At 37.6% G+C, this 19,849-nt stretch overlaps 1 non-coding gene and 1 pseudogene across 1 annotated transcript; both read right to left on the bottom strand.

The window, feature by feature from the left end:
• Positions 1-3,605: 3,605 nt before the first annotated feature.
• LOC135968187 (ubiquitin-conjugating enzyme E2 C-like) lies at positions 3,606-7,332 on the bottom strand (annotated as a pseudogene).
• Positions 7,333-7,420: 88 nt separating this feature from the next.
• On the bottom strand, positions 7,421-7,523 carry LOC123570127 (small nucleolar RNA U13). The gene has a single exon (XR_006694131.1). It is a non-coding gene; the product is annotated as a small nucleolar RNA U13 (small nucleolar RNA).
• Positions 7,524-19,849: the final 12,326 nt, after the last annotated feature.

Raw genomic sequence — 19,849 nt, 5'->3', positions numbered from 1 at the left:
ATCATTTACATCAGGTATAACTCCCAATGCAATCCCTCCCCCCTCCCCCCTCCCCATGATAGGCCCCGGTGTGTGATGTTCCCCTTCCTGAGTCCAAGTGATCTCATTGTTCAGTTCCCACCTATGAGTGAGAACATGAGGTGTTTGGTTTTCTGTTCTTGTGACAGTTTGCTAAGAATGATGGTTTCCAGCTGCATCCATGTCCCTACAAAGGACACAAACTCATCCTTTTTTATGGCTGCATAGTATTCCATGGTGTTTATGTGCCACATTTTCTTAATCCAATCTGTCACTGATGGACATTTGGGTTGATTCCAAGTCTTTGCTATTGTGAATAGTGCTGCAATAAACATACGTGTGCATGTGTCTTTATAGCAGCATAATTTATAATCCTTTGGGTATATACCCAGTAATGGGATGGCTGGGTCATATGGTACATCTAGTTCTAGATCCTTGAGGAATCGCCATACTGTTTTCCATAATGGTTGAACTACTTTACAATCCCACCAACAGTGTAAAAGTGTTCCTATTTCTCCACATCCTTTCCAGCACCTGTTGTTTCCTGACTTTTTAATGATCGCCATTCTAACTGGTGTGAGATGGTATCTCATTGTGGTTTTGATTTGCATTTCTCTGATGGCCAGTGATGATAACCATTTTTTCATGTGTCTGTTGGCTGTATGAATGTCTTCTTTTGAGAAATGTCTGTTCATATCCTTTGCCCACTTTTTGATGGGGTTGTTTGTTTTTTTCTTGTAAATTTGTTTGAGTTCTTTGTAGGTTCTGAATATTAGCCCTTTGTCAGATGAGTAGATTGCAAAAATTTTCTCCCATTCTGTAGGTTGCCTGTTCACTCTGATGGTAGTTTCTTTTGCTGTGCAGAAGCTCTTTAGTTTAATTAGATCCCATTTGTCAATTTTGGCTTTTGCTGCCGTTGCTTTTGGTGTTTTAGACATGAAGTCTTTGCCCATGCCTATGTCCTGAATGGTACTACCTAGGTTTTCCTCTAGGATTTTTATGGTATTAGGTCTAACATTTAAGTCTCTAATCCATCTTGAATTAATTTTCGTATAAGGAGTAAGGAAAGGATCCAGTTTCAGCTTTCTACTTATGGCTAGCCAATTTTCCCAGCACCATTTATTAAATAGGGAATCCTTTCCCCATTTCTTGTTTCTCTCGGGTTTGTCAAAGATCAGATGGCTGTAGATGTGTGGTATTATTTCTGAGGACTCTGTTCTGTTCCATTGGTCTATATCTCTGTTTTGGTACCAGTACCATGCTGTTTTGGTTACTGTAGCCTTGTAGTATAGTTTGAAGTCAGGTAGCGTGATGCCTCCAGCTTTGTTCTTTTGACTTAGGATTGTCTTGGAGATGCGGGCTCTTTTTTGGTTCCATATGAACTTTAAAGCAGTTTTTTCCAATTCTGTGAAGAAACTCATTGGTAGCTTGATGGGGATGGCATTGAATCTATAAATTACCTTGGGCAGTATGGCCATTTTCACGATATTGACTCATTTTATGAGGCCAACATCATCCTGATACCAAAGCCTGGCAGAGACACAACAAAAAAAGAGAATTTTAGACCAATATCCCTGATGAACATTGATGCAAAAATCCTCAATAAAATACTGGCAAACCGAATCCAGCAGCACATCAAAAAGCTAATCCACCATGATCAAGTGGGCTTCATCCCTGGGATGCAAGGCTGGTTCAACATTCGCAAATCAATAAACATAATCCAGCATATAAACAGAACCAAAGACAAGAACCACATGATTATCTCAACAGATGCAGAAAAGGCTTTTGACAAAATTCAACAGCCCTTCATGCTAAAAACGCTCAATAAATTCGGTATTGATGGAACGTATCTCAAAATAATAAGAGCTATTTATGACAAACCCACAGCCAATATCATACTGAATGGGCAAAAACTAGAAAAATTCCCTTTGAAAACTGGCACAAGACAGGGATGCCCTCTCTCACCACTCCTATTCAACATAGTGTTGGAAGTTCTGGCTAGGGCAATTAGGCAAGAGAAAGAAATCAAGGGTATTCAGTTAGGAAAAGAAGAAGTCAAATTGTCCCTCTTTGCAGATGACATGATTGTATATTTAGAAAACCCCATTCTCTCAGCCCAAAATCTCCTTAAGCTGATAAGCAACTTCAGCAAAGTCTCAGGATACAAAATTAATGTGCAAAAATCACAAGCATTCTTATACACCAGTAACAGACAAACAGAGAGCCAAATCAGGAATGAACTTCCATTCACAATTGCTTCAAAGAGAATAAAATACCTAGGAATCCAACTTACAAGGGATGTAAAGGACCTCTTCAAGGAGAACTACAAACCACTGCTCAGTGAAATAAAAGAGGACACAAACAAATGGAAGAACATACCATGCTCATGGATAGGAAGAATCAATATCGTGTGTTCAGTTTTTTAAGAAACTGCCAAACCATTTTCCACAGTAGCTGTACTATTTTATATTCCTGTCAGCAATGTATGAGAGATCCAATTTCTATGCATTCTCACCAGTATTTGGTGGTATCATAATTTTTAAATGTTAGCTGTTACAATAATTATCTTAAGAATATCTTATTGTATTTTTAATTTGCACTTTGCTAATGGCTATTGATCCTTTTATACACTTGTCTGCATCTGTATAGCCTTTTCAGTGAAGGAAAGAGTGCCAAGGTTATTGTATAAAAAAGCATTCAAGATAGGAGATACTGTTGCTGGCATTTCCAGAAAATACAGTCTGGAGTCTGGTATAGGCTACTTGGAAAAGACGGATCTTGAGCATGACAGGATTTAGATAATGAAGAAGCAAGAAAAGACGTTTTTAGTGTATACTGCTGCACTCTGTCATTGAGAGTTTAAAACAATGCAGCATTTGTATTTACTCAAAAATAAATAACCAGAATAAAAAATATGGAGAATAGGCTACTTCAATTTCAAATAGTAAAACTTCCTCAAAAGATCCGGTATTCATATCTTTATCCCAAAACTTGCCCCCTCTAGTAATTGCCCACATCTCTTTAACCTCCACTTTTCTCCTCTTCTCTGCAGCTCTATACATCAATCTGTCTCTTTTTTCTTCCTTATAAGAAACAAAGTAGTACATTTTTAACTTCTCCCAACTTCTTCCATTATCAGTTCAGAAAAATACAGAAGGATTATATTGTGACTGTTTATCCTGTGAATGTTAGGAAAAGATACATGTTCCACACGATACGCGAAGAAACCAGAGGGAAGAGCAGGTGTTTTCAAATATAAAGAGTAAATAAGATATCTTAAATATTCACTCAGTTTCAGTGTATGGCAATATATTTCTACCTATATGTGCCCAATTAAGTGCACTTACGGATTACTAAATTCACTCTCACACAATGGCTTTAAAAGGCAAAGAAAAGGCAAACTGAAGGTAATGGAACAATGCACACACAATACCAAACAAGAAAATAGCACAATCTCCATCAGCCCCATCTTTATTTAAAAACAGTAACAATATAATCAAGTCTGGAAAGAAGCTAACCAAAGTAATTTAAAATTATTTTTTAAACTATTTGAAAAAATTGCAGTTATCAGTAACAATGAACTTTATTATTCATTGAACTAAGATGTTAATAATTATGTACATGTGTATAATATGTGAATAAGTAAATAAATATCAACAGTCAAAAAAGGTTTAGAGCCCACTTAGAACACTGAAAGTGCTGTTCTCTCCACCTCTCTCACTCTACCCTACCCACTGGTTAGACACTGCTCTTGCAAATGTCAGGCTCCTGGCTTGAGCTCCTACCCAGTTCTCTTGAGTTCCTGAGGTTTCTCTGGTCCCTCTTTTCCAAAGTACAGGTTCCTGGAGGAATCCTGGCCTTGCGTACCAACTGAATGACTTGATCCTGTTTTTCTTTGCCTGAATTCTGGATAGATTTCCTGAGTTTGCATCTCATATTCTAGTCCTTCCTCTCAACCTCCCATCTTGACCAAAACTCATCTTTTAGGGTAAATATGGCCCCTCATTTGGATATCATGCCCACTTGGCTGTCTTCTTGGTACCTAGGAAAGAGCCCAACAGCTGTGGGGCTGAAAAAGAAGTAAGAGCAGGACAGAGAATGCCAATACCTACAGTTCTAATGAGTCACTTACAATACATTGTTCTAGGTGTAAAGTTCTTAAAATCCAAAGTTAAGAAAAAAAAATATTTATAGGTAATTTTAAAAAACAGTAACACAGCACTTAATGGAAATACCAAGAACCAACTATCCAGTACCAAGAACATTTCCAATATAATGATACATTTACAGTGATGCTTTTTTAAATTGATAAACATTGTATGTATTTCTGGTGTATAACATGGTGTTTTGATATATGTACATATTGTGTAATGGTTAAATCAAGCCATTTACTTCACATACCATTTTTTGGTCATGAGAACACTTAAAATCTACTCTCAGCAATTTTCAAGTATACAATCTATTGTTATTAAAGACAATCACCATGAGATAAAGTAGATCTTTTGAACATATTCCTCTTGTCTAACTGAAATTTTGTGCTCTTTATTCAACGTCTCCATAATCCTCCTACCCTTTACAGTGATGCTTTTTGAGTCACAGACTCCGTTGGTCTATGAGTTTCTTGAAAATAGGGACCATGGCCTATGCAACTTTGTTTCCCCAGACCTGGCCTTCAAACCTATGATTAATATTATTTAGTTATTGTTACTACTTTTAAAACACTATGTGTCAAGCTCTTGCTAAGCATATTGCAAATATTACCCCGTTTAATCCTCATAACAATCTTTTTTTTTTTTTTTTTTTTTTTGAGACGGAGTCTGGCTCTGCCGCCCAGGCTGGAGTGCAGTGGCCAGATCTCAGCTCACTGCAGGCTCCACCTCCCGGGTTCACGCAATTCTCCTGCCTCAGCCTCATAACAATCTTATCATTCCTTTTTACAGATGAAGAAATTACACTCAGAAGCCCAGTAACTTACCTAAGATCTTACAATTAGTACATGGTTGAACTGGGATTTTAACTCAGGTCTTTCTCACTTTGAAATTCAAACTCTTAACAAGACTACTCTAATGCTGAGCGGGGAAAGTGGGGTAGGGAGATACATACAAGTTTGCCACTGCTTCCCAGGCCAGAAGTAACAGCATGTTCCTACTTAGAAAATGTGACCTCCAGCCATGTTTCCAGCTAATTATGACTTCTCTGGCATTAAAGACACCAATCACAACACTCTCAGACATAGGAAATCTCTAAAATATGTCACAGAAAAAATAAGTTGTAGTGACACACATATCCAGTGAGTGAAATATAAAATACTAACTTTTGTAAATGTAGCTGAGGTTACTTTTCCTTGTGAGCCTAATTATTGCTGGCACATAAAATGAAGCTATTTGCAAATTCATACCTCTTAATTTGGCACAAGGTAGTAACTTAAAGAAAAAAAACTATAGGTAGGCAAAAAAAAAAAAAAAAAATCACTGCTTACAGCAGCACACAGAACCAAAAAGTGATGCAATTTTCACCGCATGTCTTCTCAAGTTGGAGAATTCATTAGCAACTGTATAGTACTTGGCTAATTTCAGACAAAGCAAGTTGCATATTTAACCATAAGTTCATCTTGCTTTGTAGTTCTATGGCTTCATATTAGAAGTTTAAGTATACCAATTACTTCATCATTAAATACAGATATAAAATAACCATTTCAGGTTATTTTTCTTTTAAGTTTTGATCACTCATAGCGTTTTCTAAGTAATACATTCTTTTCTAAGTGTACATTCTTAAAAGTATATTCTACTATTGAAGTTGGCTTTAGCCACTAAAATTAGAAAATATACTGTAGTGCTCTTTTCAATTCTAAATAAATTTTAATTTACAGGTTTTTTTAACAGAAAATAAGCAAAATGTATTTATTTAATATACATCACAAGAGCTCAATCAGATACTTAATTTTAAAAACAGAAATGGGCCAAATGTCATGGCTCATGCCTATAATCCCAGCACTTTGGGAGGACGAGGTAGGAGGATCTTTTGATCTCTGGAGTTCCAGGACAGCCTGGATAACACAGGGAGACCCCGTATCTAAAAAAATAAAAATAAAAATTAGCCTGACACTGTGACTTACACCTGTGGTTCCAGTTGCTTGGGAGGCTGAGGTGGCAAAATGGAAAAGCCCAGGAGGTCGAGCTTACAGTGAGCCGTGATCATGCCATTGCACCCCTGCTACAGCAAGACCTTGTCTCAAAAATAAAATAAAAAATAAAAAACAGAAACAAAACAAAAATAACAAACACCACAGCTCAAGATACAGAGTCCTATACAGAAATCAAGTAAATTTCCCATCTAAGGGAAAAATGAAGAGACAACACAAGGAGAGGTTGGGCAGCCTGAGTCAGGGCTCCTGGCTGGAGACCTGCTTTGAGTAGATTTCTTGCAGGTTACTTCTTAAAAGCTGTGGAGTTTTTCTAGAACTCAGCAGCATGTGTGTTCAAAAGGCTATCGATGTTGAGTTCTACTAGTATGCTGTGGATGGAGTGCAGGGTGTTCTTGACATCATACAGGGCAGACCACTTGTCCTTCAGGATGTGCAGACAGGTGTTACACTGGGCGTCAACGTTGAGATAGTGGCAGGGCGTGAGGAACTTAACCAACAGCATACTATATGGGTAGCCACTGGGGAACTCCAGGGAAACATTATATCTCAGGTCTTCTGTGCCAGCTGCTTGAGGGACAGTCCTAGTGATTTCAAAAGGTTGTCTGATACAGGTAAGGCATAAATCCCTTTGTTGCCAGAGATCACAAGGGTCTTCAGTTCCTGCTGTATCCTGCCATACCCACTGCTGCGCTCCGCTCCTTTATGGGCAGCAATGCTGGTGGCAGCTGTGTTGCAGTTTTGGCAGGCCATCCAGGCAGCACCGGCGGCGAGACAGGAACTCAGAGAACATGACTGCAACTGCCTACTTTTTTTAAAATGGTAGATGAAAATGCTTAAGTGGACTAACCAGCTCCTAATTGTCTCATTTTACTGAAAACTGTTTCTAGTCAACAAGGATGGGCCCCATCAGCCTTACGGTATGAGAAAACCTGATCTCCGGCCAAAAGTGGAAGTTCTGAAGTGGATACATAATCTAACCACTGTTAATCTGATTCTTCCTCCTGGAGATGTGGAATTGAGACCCAATTCTAATCAGCTAAGGCTGCTTGCTTAAACTAATTTGCTTCAGGGAAAACGTCCCCCCCAACATAAACACTGAAGCAAAAGTAACATGGGAACATATGTACTATCTTAACAAAAACTACCAGTGCTATAGGCTGAATTACGTCCCTGCCCCCAAAATTCTTAAGTTGAAGTCCTAGCCCTTAGTACCTCAGAATGTAACTGAATTTAGAGATAGGGTCATTTTTTAAACTTTTTCATGTCAGGTAATGTGCAGACTGGTATCAAGGTCTGAGGGAGGCACACCTCACACAATAACGTGAAAACACAATCATTACTTTATGAAACACAAAAGAACCTATGTTCTTTAAAGAGGTAATTAAATTAAAGTGAAGTCATTAGGATGGGCCCTAATCCAACGTGACCAGTGTCCTTACTAAGATGTGGAAATGTGGACACAGACACATACAGGGGGAAGACAATGTGAAGGGGCAGGGAGATTATTTCCATCTACAAAGCGAGAAGAAGCCTGGAACAGATCCTTCCTTCCCTCAGAAAAAGACAACCCTGCTGATAACCTAATCTCAGACTTTTAACCTCTAGGACTGTGAGAAAATAAATTTGCTAGTTAGCCCCAGCCACTAACACAACCATAAAGGGACACATCCTTGTTTGAGATGCTTGGGATAGAATGTAAGACCCTGAAGGAATAGGTATCAGAAGCCACAGAAACAAAGCAGATGGTAAACTACTCTGGATGGCACCAGAAAAAAACTGTTTTTTCTGTCTCCAGGAAAGAAGGAGAAAGAAGTCAGTAAGAAAGTTTGAAGTGTAGGGACTTTTTGGATGAAGGGCCAAAAGAATTTTCTCAGGAGTGTCTGAAAGTATCCCCAATGAGCAATCCTGATTATATTCCTATGATATAAACCCCCAAACCTTCAACAAAATCTATTACCTATGGAAACAGAAACCCACAGCCAGAGGTGACCATGAGAACATCAACCTGGCATTCCTCCACTCCCTTATCTCACTGCTCTCTCATTCAGAAATTTGTAGAAATCTCACAGAAGTCACATGAGCCCCACCAGGTATGAAATATGGTTCATGACAATATTATCTAAATCTCAAAGCACTGGGATATTTTAGCTGACACTTGGAACTGCAAAGAAAAATGAAGTAGACTCGCAGATAGATGCAGAAATGAAAGACCAAGTGACCCTAGAGAGAGAATGAGAGTTATGAAGCTATTTTCTGGTTCTAATTCCTCATTTAGCCAGACTGACTCCCTGCTTTAGAAATACCCACATCCCTATATTCTTCTTGGGATAACTTTATAGCCTCAAAATAAATCCCCCTTTTTTGATATTGGTTAAACTAGCTCATGTTAGTTTCATTTCTGATTAAAATAATTTTAACTAGGATTTATATAATATACATATGAAAGGACATCATAAATAAACAGCAAAACCAGACAGTTATTAGAAGTTTTAATCTGGGCTGCTATTCCAGGGGGGACATTTATACCACAACAATACAGTGAATAAAAGAACTGTCTCATTTTTCCAAACTAGTGTCACATAGAATACTTCACATACTGTCAATATTAGGTAGGGGTTAATAACTATGCTATAAAAAAGAGTGTTTTGAGGTCAAATACATTTGGAAAATACTAATACAGAATAAATGACTTCTGAGCAGTTGGGGGAGACTTTTTTTAAGGGGAGTTGACTATAAGACCCTTTCTTCCCACTGAGTGGCAGAGAAGGTACATTATTGAAGGGGAACTTAAAGGTAATTACTTCGACAATAACAAGTTTATACTTGTTACAAAAGTAGCTAAAATAATACAATATCAATGTAAGGACAAAATCTAGTTCATCTCTAAAGCAGTATAATGTAATGGTTAAAACCCATGATTTCTAGAACTAGGCTGCCAATCTCTCTGTAACTATTTCCTCATCTCTAAATAATACTTACCTCAATGCTTTGTGAGAATTAAATGAGTTACTATATGTATTAGTCCGTTTTCATGCTGCTGATAAAGACATACCCAAGACTGAGCAATTTACAAAACAAGGAGGTTTATTGGACTTACAGTTCCATGAGGCTGGGGAGGCCTCACAATCACGGCAGAAAGTGAAATGCAAGGAGGAGCAAGTCACATCTTACATGGATGACCACAGGTAAAGAGAGAGCTTGTTCAGGGAAACTCTCATTTTTTAAAACCATCGGATCTCATAAGACTCATTCACTATCACAAGAACAGTGCATGAAAGACTCGTACCCATAATTCAATCATTTGGGTGGGGACACAGCCAAACCACATCACTATATAAAAAGTACTTCAGCCAGGCACGGTGGCTCACACTTGTAATCCCAGCACTTTGGGAGGCTGAGGCAGACGGATTACTGGAGGAGTTCAAGACCAGCCTGGACAATATGATGAAACCCCTCTCTACTAAAAATGTAAAAGTTAGCCGGGTGTGGTGGTACATGCCTGTAGTCCCAGCTGCTCAGGTGGCCAAGGCACGAGAATCACTTGAACCTGGGAGGTGGAGGTTGCAGTGAGCCAAGATTGCACCACTGCGCTCCAGTCTGGGTGACAGAGTGAGACTCTGTCTCAAAAAAAATGTACTTCAAAGTGACAAACTTCTGAAAATGCTAGTTATTATGAAGATGCCTCCCTAAAAATCTGTAATTTATCAACTTCTAAGACAGACTGAGAACTTTCCAGATTTTATATATCAGCTTAAAGAAAGTGACCCATTCAGGGCCAGGTGTGGTGGCTCACGCCTGTAATCCTGGCACTTTGGGAGGCCAAGGCAGGTGGATCATGAGGTCAGGAGTTCAAGACCAGCCTGGCCAAGATTGTGAAACCCCGTCTCTACTAAAAACACAAAAAGTTAGCCAGGCATGGTGGCAGGCACCTGTAATCCCAGCTACTCGGGAGGCTGAGGCAGGAGAATTGCTTGAATTTGGAGGGCAGAGGTTGCAGTGAGCCGAGATCATGCCACTGCCCTCCAACCTGGGCAACAGAGTGAGACTCTGTCTCAAAAAAAAAATGAAAGTGACCCATTCAGAATGAACCAACTTGAGACACAGAAGAAGACTGGCCAGTGACACCACAGAAGGCCAAAAAGTCAAGAACTCTGATTAGAACCAGGACAAAGGGTTTTAAAATACGCTGTTGCTGTTGAAGAGGTTGGTAGTTAACCTAGAGCCATGACTATAGCTTTATAGTATTTCAATTTTTATGTATAATTATTTTTATTATGTTCTGATTCATGTCCCATTTAGATGGTATTAAGGGTATATACTGTACCTGGGGGCAACCACCTGTATTTGCATGACTGTCATATCTCCAAGGTCATGTTAACAGGGCCTAAATAATTTCTCTAATTTAACGTTAATTTGCTTTTTTAAAAAAATGTGTTGTTTATTTTTAGTAGAGAAACATCTCTCTATGTTGTCCACTCTGCTCGCAAACTCCTGGCCTCAAACGATTCTCCAGACTCAGCTTTCGAAAGAGAAGGGATTACAAGCTAATATTAACTTACTTTAATCGTGTGTAGATGATCCTTTTCTTAATGGAGATAATGACTTCTACCTTGGTTTCAGATATTTTTTGACCACTATTATGCAATTTCTTTTTTAAATTTTGTTTTATTAATCTATTTTTAAATTTTAATTTATTTTTATTTGTATATATTCATGGAATACAAGTATGACTTTGCGAGGCTGATATATTGTATCATGTAATTTCTTAAACTAATAATTAATGCTTATCAGAATTATCTCAAATAGATCTTTACTCTTGGAGGTATTGTAAACTAGTATTAACAAAAATAAATCCTCTCAAATCTCAAAAATGATGTAATTATATACAAAAAGATAGCCAACTGGGCTCTTCTTCGTCTTTTTTTTTTTTTTTTTTGAGACGGAGTCTCGCTCTGTCGCCCAGGCTGGAGTGCAGTGGCGGGATCTCAGCTCACTGCAAGCTCCGCCTCCCGGGTTCACACCATTCTCCTGCCTCAGCCTCCCAAGTAGCTGGGACTACAGGCGCCCGCCACCACACCCGGCTAATTTTTTGTATTTTTAGTAGAGACGGGGTTTCATGGAGTTAGCCAGGATGGTCTCGATCTCCTGACCTTGTGATTCGCCGGCCTCGGCCTCCCAAAGTGCTGGGATTACAGGCGTGAGCCACTGTGCCCGGCCTTCTTTGTCATTTTAAATAGCAAAAGTAAAACTCAAAATAATTGGTAGAATATTTTAGATATTTCAAAAATATGGAACAATATCATTGTGATCAGAAATTCTACTTCAAAATATAATTATTTTATAAAAATTGCGTTTATTTAAAACCATAAAAGTTATAGTTGTTATGTTACATTTGCTTACAATTTTCCTTGAGAATAAGGATTTTGTTACCTCACCCCCAAAATTATTTAATTACAATACTGAGATATGTAAGGGTCCATCAATTATTCTGATCTTATAAATATTATTTAAAACACTTACAAATGTGAATGCAGAACACTATCTTTCACATAAAAGTTTCTTGAGAACTCTCCATATTTTACACAGAATTTTTCAGCTATATGTGACCTTATAAGCCAAACATTTCAACTCCCTCATTTTAAGCAAACTGAACATCACAATAACGATACCCAAAGTGACAGAATAGAACCATAATACAGACCTTGAGCTCCAAAGTTCTTTAGATATTTATTCTGCATTTCATTAATGGCTTTATCTAAACTTGATTTTTTTTTTTTTAAGACGGAGTTTTGCTCTTGTTGCCCAGGCTGGAGTGCAAAAGGTGCTATCTTGACTCACTGCAACCTCTACCTCCGGGGTTCAAGCAATTCTCCTGCCTCAGCCTCCCTAGTAGCTGGGATTACAGGCATGCACCACCACGCCTGGCTAATTTTGTATTGTTAGTAGAGGCAGGGTTTCACCATGTTGATCAGGCTGGTCTTGAACTCCTGATCTCAGGTAATCTGCCGGCCTCAGCCTCCCAAAGTGCTGGAATTACAGGCCTGAGCCACCATGCCCAGCTGATTTTTTTTTTCATTAGAAAAATTGCTTATATAAATCAGACTACAAACATGCTTTTTTTTTTTTTTTTTTAAGACAGTATGTCGCTCTGTTGCCCAGGCTGGAGTACAGTGGTGCAACACAGTTCTCTGCAGCCTTGACCTTCTGGGCTCAAGCAATCCTCCTCTTCAGCCTCCCAAGTAGCTGGGACCACAGGCACAGACAACTGCTCCCAGCTTCTTTATATATTCTTGATATAAGCCCTTTATCTGATATATCATTTGCAAATATTTTCTCCCAGTCTATGGCTTATCCTTTCATTTCTTAATTATGAATTTTGAAGATCAGAAGTTCTTAACTTTGACAAAGTCAAATCTATGTATTTTGTTCTCTTTTGAATCATTCGTTTGGTGTCATATATAGTATTTGTATAACTCAAGGTTACAAAGTTTTTATCCTAAAAATTCTGAGGTTTTATATTTCATATTTAGAACCATGATCTAAGTTAACATTTGTATAATGTATGGATAGTTCTTTTTTTATGTAAATATCCAATTCTTCCAGCACTATTGTTGAAAAAACTCTTTCTCCTGAATTGTCTTTTTACCTTTGTCAAAAATGAATTGGTCATATATGTATGGATCTATTTCTGAACTCTCTATACATTCTTACTGAATTTTTATTGTCTATGCCAATACCATACCATTTTGATTACTGTGGCTTTATGATAAATCTTAAAATCATGTAGTGTAATAAGTGGTGTGCTGAAACTGGCTTGTACCCATTCACAAGAGCTGATCTTGTACATCTCTTCCATACCTTGTGTTCAGTGATGTCACATTAGTAGCTTGAAATCAGCCATGGTGTACTCACACCACAAAAGTATTTCCAGAGAGCTAGTTGTTAAACATCAGCACACCACTAGGTATAAATTCTCTAATTTATTCAAAGTTGTTCTGACTTGGCATTTCAACATAAATTTTAGAATCAACCTGTCAATTTATACAAAAATGCTAGGATGTTTACTAGGATTGCATAAAATTTATAGATCAATTTAGGAAGAAATTACATCTTTTTCTTTTCTTTTTTTTTTTTTTTTTGAGACGGAGTCTCGCTCTGTAGCCCAGGCTGGAGTGCAGTGGCCGGATCTCAGCTCACTGCAAGCTCCGCCTCCCGGGTTCACGCCATTCTCCGGCCTCAGCCTCCCGAGTAGCTGGGACTACAGGCGCTGCCACCTCGCCCGGCTATTTTTTGTATTTCTTAGTAGAGACGGGGTTTCACCGTGTTAGCCAGGATGGTCTCGATCTCCTGACCTCGTGATCCGCCCATCTCGGCCTCCCAAAGTGCTGGGATTACAGGCTTGAGCCACCGCGCCCGGCCTTTTTTTTTTCTTTACAGGGTCTCCCTCTGTTGCCCAGGCTGGAGTGCGGTGGCATGAACACAGCTCACTGCAGCCTTGACCCCCTGGGCTCAAGCGATCCCCCCACCTCAGCCTCCCAAAGTGCTGGAATTATAAGCATGAGCTACCATGCCCAGCCAATAAATTACATCTTAAGAATAAAGAGTCCTGCAATCCATGAACCCTGTATCTCTCTCTATTTGAGTATTCTTTAATGTCCATCAGCAATATTTTATAGTTTTTAGTTACAGTTCTCACACATATTTTGAAAAATTTATACCAAAATATTTCAAAATTTTTGGTAGTACTCAATATACTATTGTAAATAGTATTGTTTTTCAGATTTTAATTTTAGGTTATTCATTGCTATTATTTATTATTGTTTTTATATATTGATCTTGTTTACTACAAGCTTGCTAAATTCAATTATTAGTTTTAGAATACTTTTTGTAGATGCTACAGAATTTTCTACACAGATACTCATGTACCTGAAAAAGACAGTTTTACTTCTTCCTTTCCAGTCGACATGGCCTTTTATTTTTTCTTGCCTTATTTGTGTCAGTCTTTCACTATCCCCATTAACCATGATGTCAGCAGTAGGTTTTTCATAGATGCCACTTGTCATAATGAGTGAATTCTCTTCCATTCCTAGTTTACAAATACCTTTTATCAGGAAAGTCTGTTAAATATTGTCCAAAAATTTTTTGCACCTATTGAAATAATCATTGGCTTCAATTTGCTAAAATTTTTAGAATTATATAACTATTTCATAAGAAATATTAATCTATAAAATTCTTTTCTTGCAATGTCTTTGTTTAATTTTTGTATCAGAGTAATGCTGGCCTCATAAAATGAATTGGTAGTTATTTCCTCCTCTTTGATTTTCTGGAAAAGTTTGCATAAAATTGGTGTTTTTTCTTCCTGGAATGTTTGTAAGAATTCCAGTGGAACTATTTACCAGTGAAACTCTTGGCTTGGAATTCTTTATGGTTAGGTCTTTAACTACAAATTAAATTTATTTAATAAATAAAAGGCTATTTCTTCTTGGATTAGCTTTGATAGTTTGTGTGTCTCTCAAGTAATTGTGTCTATTTCATCTAAGTCAACTATACTGGCATAAAATTCATAATATTCCCTTCTTACACTTTTAATCTGTTGCATCTGTATTGATATCACTTCTTTCATTCCTAATATTGAAAATTTGTGTTTTCTCCCTCTACCCCTAATCCTATCCTGTTTCTTTTCCCCTCTGATCAGTGTGGCTAGAAGTTTATCAGTTGTATTGATTCAGTCAAAGAAGCAGCTTTTGGTTGTACTGATTTTTTCTGTCTCTGTCTTCCAGTTCATTGATTTCTACTCTACTTTTTATTATTTTCTTTCTCTTCTTTTTCTGGTTTCTTAAGGTGGAAGTTGAGGTCACTGATTTGAGATCTTTCTCTTTCCAACATAGACATTTAATGTCTATATTTTATTTAAAACACATTTAGTGTTATAAATTTCCTTGTAAGTACTGCTGTAGCAACATCCCACAATTTTAATATGTTGAATTTTCATTACCATCTAGCTCAAAATACTTTCCTATTTGATTTCATCACTGACCTATGAGTTATTTAGGAGTGTGTTGTTTAGTTTACAAATATTTGGGGAATTCCCCACACATCATTCTGTTATTGATTTCTAACTTAATGCCATTGTCATCAGAAAACATACTTTGTATTAATTGAGTCTGTTTAAATTTGAGACTTGTTTTATGACCTAGAATATAGCCTAACTGGGGGAGGGGGGAGGGATTGTATTGGGAGTTATACCTGATGTAAATGACAAGTTGATGGGGCTGACAAGTTGATGGGGCTGACGAGTTGATGGGTGCAGCACACCAACATGGCACAAGTATACATATGTAACAAACCTGCACGTTATGCACATGTACCCTAGAACTTAGTATAATAATAATAAAATAAATAAAATAAAATAAAATAAAAATAATGAAAAAAAAAAGAATATAGCCTAACTGGGTCAATGTTCCATGTGCACTTGAAAAGAACATGTGTTTTGTTGTTTTACAGTGATCTACAAATGTCAAGTACATCTCGTAGGTTGATAGTGTTAAGCCTTCTACACTTTTACTGATTTTCTGTCTACTTACCCTATCAATTATTGAAAGAGGAGTATTGGAATCTCCAGACATAATTATGGCATCTAATTATAAATTTTTCCTATACTCCTTTCAGTTCTATCAGATTTTGATTCATGTGTTTTCCATTTATATCATTAGACACATGAATGCATACAATTACATTAGGTACCCTTGATGAATTCACCCTTTTATCATTTTGAAATGACCCTTTTTATCCTTAGTAACATACTGTGATCTAAAACCTATTTTGTCTGATAGTAATATAAGTATCTTTTGATTAGTGTTGGCATGGTATGTCTTTTTTGGTCCTTTTACCTTTAACCTATTTGTTTTTTTATGTCTAAAATATGTTTATTGCAGAAAGCATACAGTTGGGTCTTACATTTTTAACCAATCTGGCAATCTTTGTGAAATCACTAAACTCTACCTGGGTTACTGACTTCCTTTCTACTATCATATTTTTACTTTCCAATATCTCTTTTTTGTTCTCAAAAGTTCTACTTTTGGATAGCCTTTCTGTTCTTGTTTTACATAATCAGTAACTTGTCTTATTTCTTTGAACATATTAATATAGTCAATTTAAAATACTATTCTATTCTCTGCATTGACTGTTTTTTATAAGTTCATTTTACCTGTTGGTTTCTTCTCCCCTCTTTTTCATGTTACATGCTCTCTAATCAGTCATTGATTTATGTTAGGGTGATGTTAACTGATAGACTTAACATTAGGGTAGGATTTCTCAACTTTGGCCCTATTGACATTTTGAACTGAATAATTATTTTGGGGAACAGGAAGATGAGCTTCCCTGTGCACTGCAAGATGGTTAGCAGCATCCTTGGCCTCTATCCATGAGATGCCAGTAGCACACCTTTGTGTATATCTTTAGTTATTACAATCAAGTATCTCTCCAAATATTGTCAAATGTCCCCTGTGGGGGGAAATCAGTCCTAGTTTATAACCAATGCATTAGGGTGATCAGGGTCTTGAGAGTTTCTCTGAGAAATTCTCCAATTTCCTACTTTGTGAGTGAAGAATATGAACCTAGTTACTAGCATTTGGAAAGCCAAGCAAATGAACAGACATGGGTATCTCACCAAACAATACACAGACTCTGACTTAATCTATCTAGTAGGCAGAATAATGGCCTCTCACAGACGTCCACACATCCTAATCCCAGGAACCTATAAGCATGTTAAGTTACATGGCAAAAGAGAATTCAGATAGCAGGTAGAATTAAGCTTGCTAAAAAACTGACCTTAACAAAGGGAGATTATCTTGGATTATTCAGTTGGATTTAAATGTGGAAGAAGACAAGAGAGTCAGGGACAAAATGATATGATGTGAAAAAGCCATTGCTGGCTTTGAAGAAGTAAGGGAGCCATGAGCCAAGTAATGCAGGTAGCTGAAAGGAGCTGGAAAAGGCAAAAAAGCAAAATTTCTTTCTAGAGCCTCCATGAAGAAAGACAACTCTGCTGACACGTTAATTTTAACCCACCGAGACCCATTTTGGACTTCTCACCCCTGGAATTATAGGATGATAAATTTGTGTTTTTTTAAACCACTACATTTGGGGGTAATTTGTTATAGAACCAATAGGAAAATAATATAATCATTTGATTTCAGTATGGTGCTTTAGCATCCACTCTCAGCTCTGCTTAGTATTCCCAAATCTAGAACAAACCTGAGATAATCTCTTCTACCATTAATCAACCAAGTCCTACTTATCTCTGTCAAGGTCGAAGAATCCAGGCTTCCAGGTTAAGATGGGACCTATGGAGCAAACTGTTCCTTAAGCAGATTTTAACCAATCCTTCCATTCCAAGCCCACTCTACTCCCCAAGACTATTTAAGGGTACCTTGTACCTCCAAATTCTGAATTTTTCCAGCATTCTGCAGTAGAGACAGACTTGCTTTTATTATGGCAAGTAGTTAGACTTCCTCTCTATTCTGCTAAGTCACCACTCATTCTCATTCCTCCTTGCAAAAATACATGGATGCCTCTTATCTGCTACCTCTCTCAATCTTTTTGATCATTAAGGGTTCATGCAGTTTTGGTTCTCTAGTGTCATTTTATTGGGATTTCAAGAACAACAGAAATAAACAAGTTCAACTGCTATGTTTAACTAGTTTTATTTTCAGCTGACATTTTATCAAGCCCTTACTGTGTATTAGATTTTCAGATAAACCTTTACATAAATTATTATTTGGGTCTTGTAATAACTCTAAGAGATAGGTACTATTATTTTGCATCCCATTTTATAAATAAAACTGATGTTTGATTCAGGTGACAAAGCTAGGGTGGAACAGAACTGGGATGGAACCCACGTCTCTATAATTCGAAAGCCAATTGGCCTAGCCAATTATGCAATCTTCTTAATTTTTCAATTAACAATTCACAGGTTTTACTCTAGATCAGGGGTCAGCAAACTATGGCTCACTAGCCAAATCTGGCCTGCCACTTGTTTTGTAAAGTTTTATCAGAACACATCCATACGAATCATGTGGAAAAAAGCACACTCAAACTCAAAGTACTTTTTCTATTCTCTCACTCAACAACAAACAATTAACACAGAAGACTTCTGCGACCAAATATGTGGAGATTTTCCCCTACCAACAAGCAAGCAATGAATTCTGCAGCAAATACCAGGCAGGTATCCTCCAATTTAGTTCTGACACTATCTACCTAGAAATCAAATTCCACAAGTTGAGGGTTCAGTACCAAAAGACTGCCCCTTACTTCTGATGCCAATTGCAAGTGCTGGGTTATTTTTACCTGTGCTTTTAACTGATTGGTTATAAATTGGGGATCCCAAGACCCTTTTCCTTGGGTTTGATTAATTTGCTAGAGCAACTCACAGAACTGAGGGGAACCATTTACGTTTACCAGTTTACAGTAAAGGATATTGCCACAGGTACAGATGAAGAGAGTTATGGGGTAGGCACATGAGAAGGGGTGTTGCGCTTCCATGCCCTCTCCAATGCACCACCCTCCAGGAAGCTCCATATGTTCAGCTATCGGAAAGCTATCATGTCCTTTGGGTTTTCTTGGGACTTCATTACATAGGCATGATTAAACCATTGGCCATTAGTGATCAATTTAACCCGCAGGTTGTGGTAAAGGGCTGAAAATCCTAAGCCCCTAATCCTGCCTTGGTCTTTCTGGTGACCAGCCCCCATCCTGAAGCTACCTAAGGGTTGCCAGCTATCAGACAACTCATTAGCATCCAAAGACATCACTTTGGAGAGTAAGGATTTTAGGAGTTGTCCACTAGGAAAAAAGGTCAAAGACCAAACACATATTTCACAATATCATACCCATTTAAATGACTATTGTCTATGCCTGTTTTTGTGCTACACTGTTACAACTGAATAGTTGAGACACAGACAGTCTAGCTGACAAACTCTATTAGTCTCTGATCCTTTAAGGAAAAATCCGCTGACCCTGCTGTAGAAAATAACCTTATGACCAAGTTTTGAGTTCATGGTGTCCTCATATACTTAACACTTTTGTTACTGTTATCAAATCAAAGGCACTATTTTTATTGTTCCTTTAGCCTTTTGTTATCCTGCAGTTAGAAATCTTTGGCCATGGTTTAAAAAGAAAAGTCTCTAAACCCATCTCCCATGTGAAGTCTTCCACATACTTATAGTCATACTCACTCCCATTTCTGAGCTCCCATCTCAATTATTATAATTATAGTATTTAATGGAGTTTGATTCGTATAGTCATTACTAGTTGTGATTCCTCTGAGATCTAGCAAGTGCTTGACTCTGATAAGCATTTATTAAGTACCTTCTAAGTGTCCGTCAGTGTTCTAGACACTAGAAATACAAAAATAAAAATGGCAACTTTTGGTTCATATGTATTCTTTTTAATTAAGAGGTATAAAAATAGAAAAGAAACTGAGCATGGAATATGTGCTATGGTCCCTGCAACAGTTGCATCAGAATCACTAGAAGTGCTTGGGCAACATTCCTATTGAATGCTGAAGCAGAATCTGTGGCGGTTAGACCCAGGAATCTGTGCTCTTAATCAACACTTCAGATGACTCTTAAGCACAAAAGTTTCAGAAACACTATGGCAGTAGACAGGAAACGATGCTTCTAAATG

Source organism: Macaca fascicularis, chromosome 18, assembly GCF_037993035.2.
Source record: "Macaca fascicularis isolate 582-1 chromosome 18, T2T-MFA8v1.1".
Classification (NCBI taxonomy): Eukaryota; Metazoa; Chordata; class Mammalia; order Primates; family Cercopithecidae; genus Macaca; species Macaca fascicularis.
The sequence above is the reverse complement of the archived record's forward strand: the minus strand, read 5'-3'. Positions and strand labels throughout refer to the sequence as shown.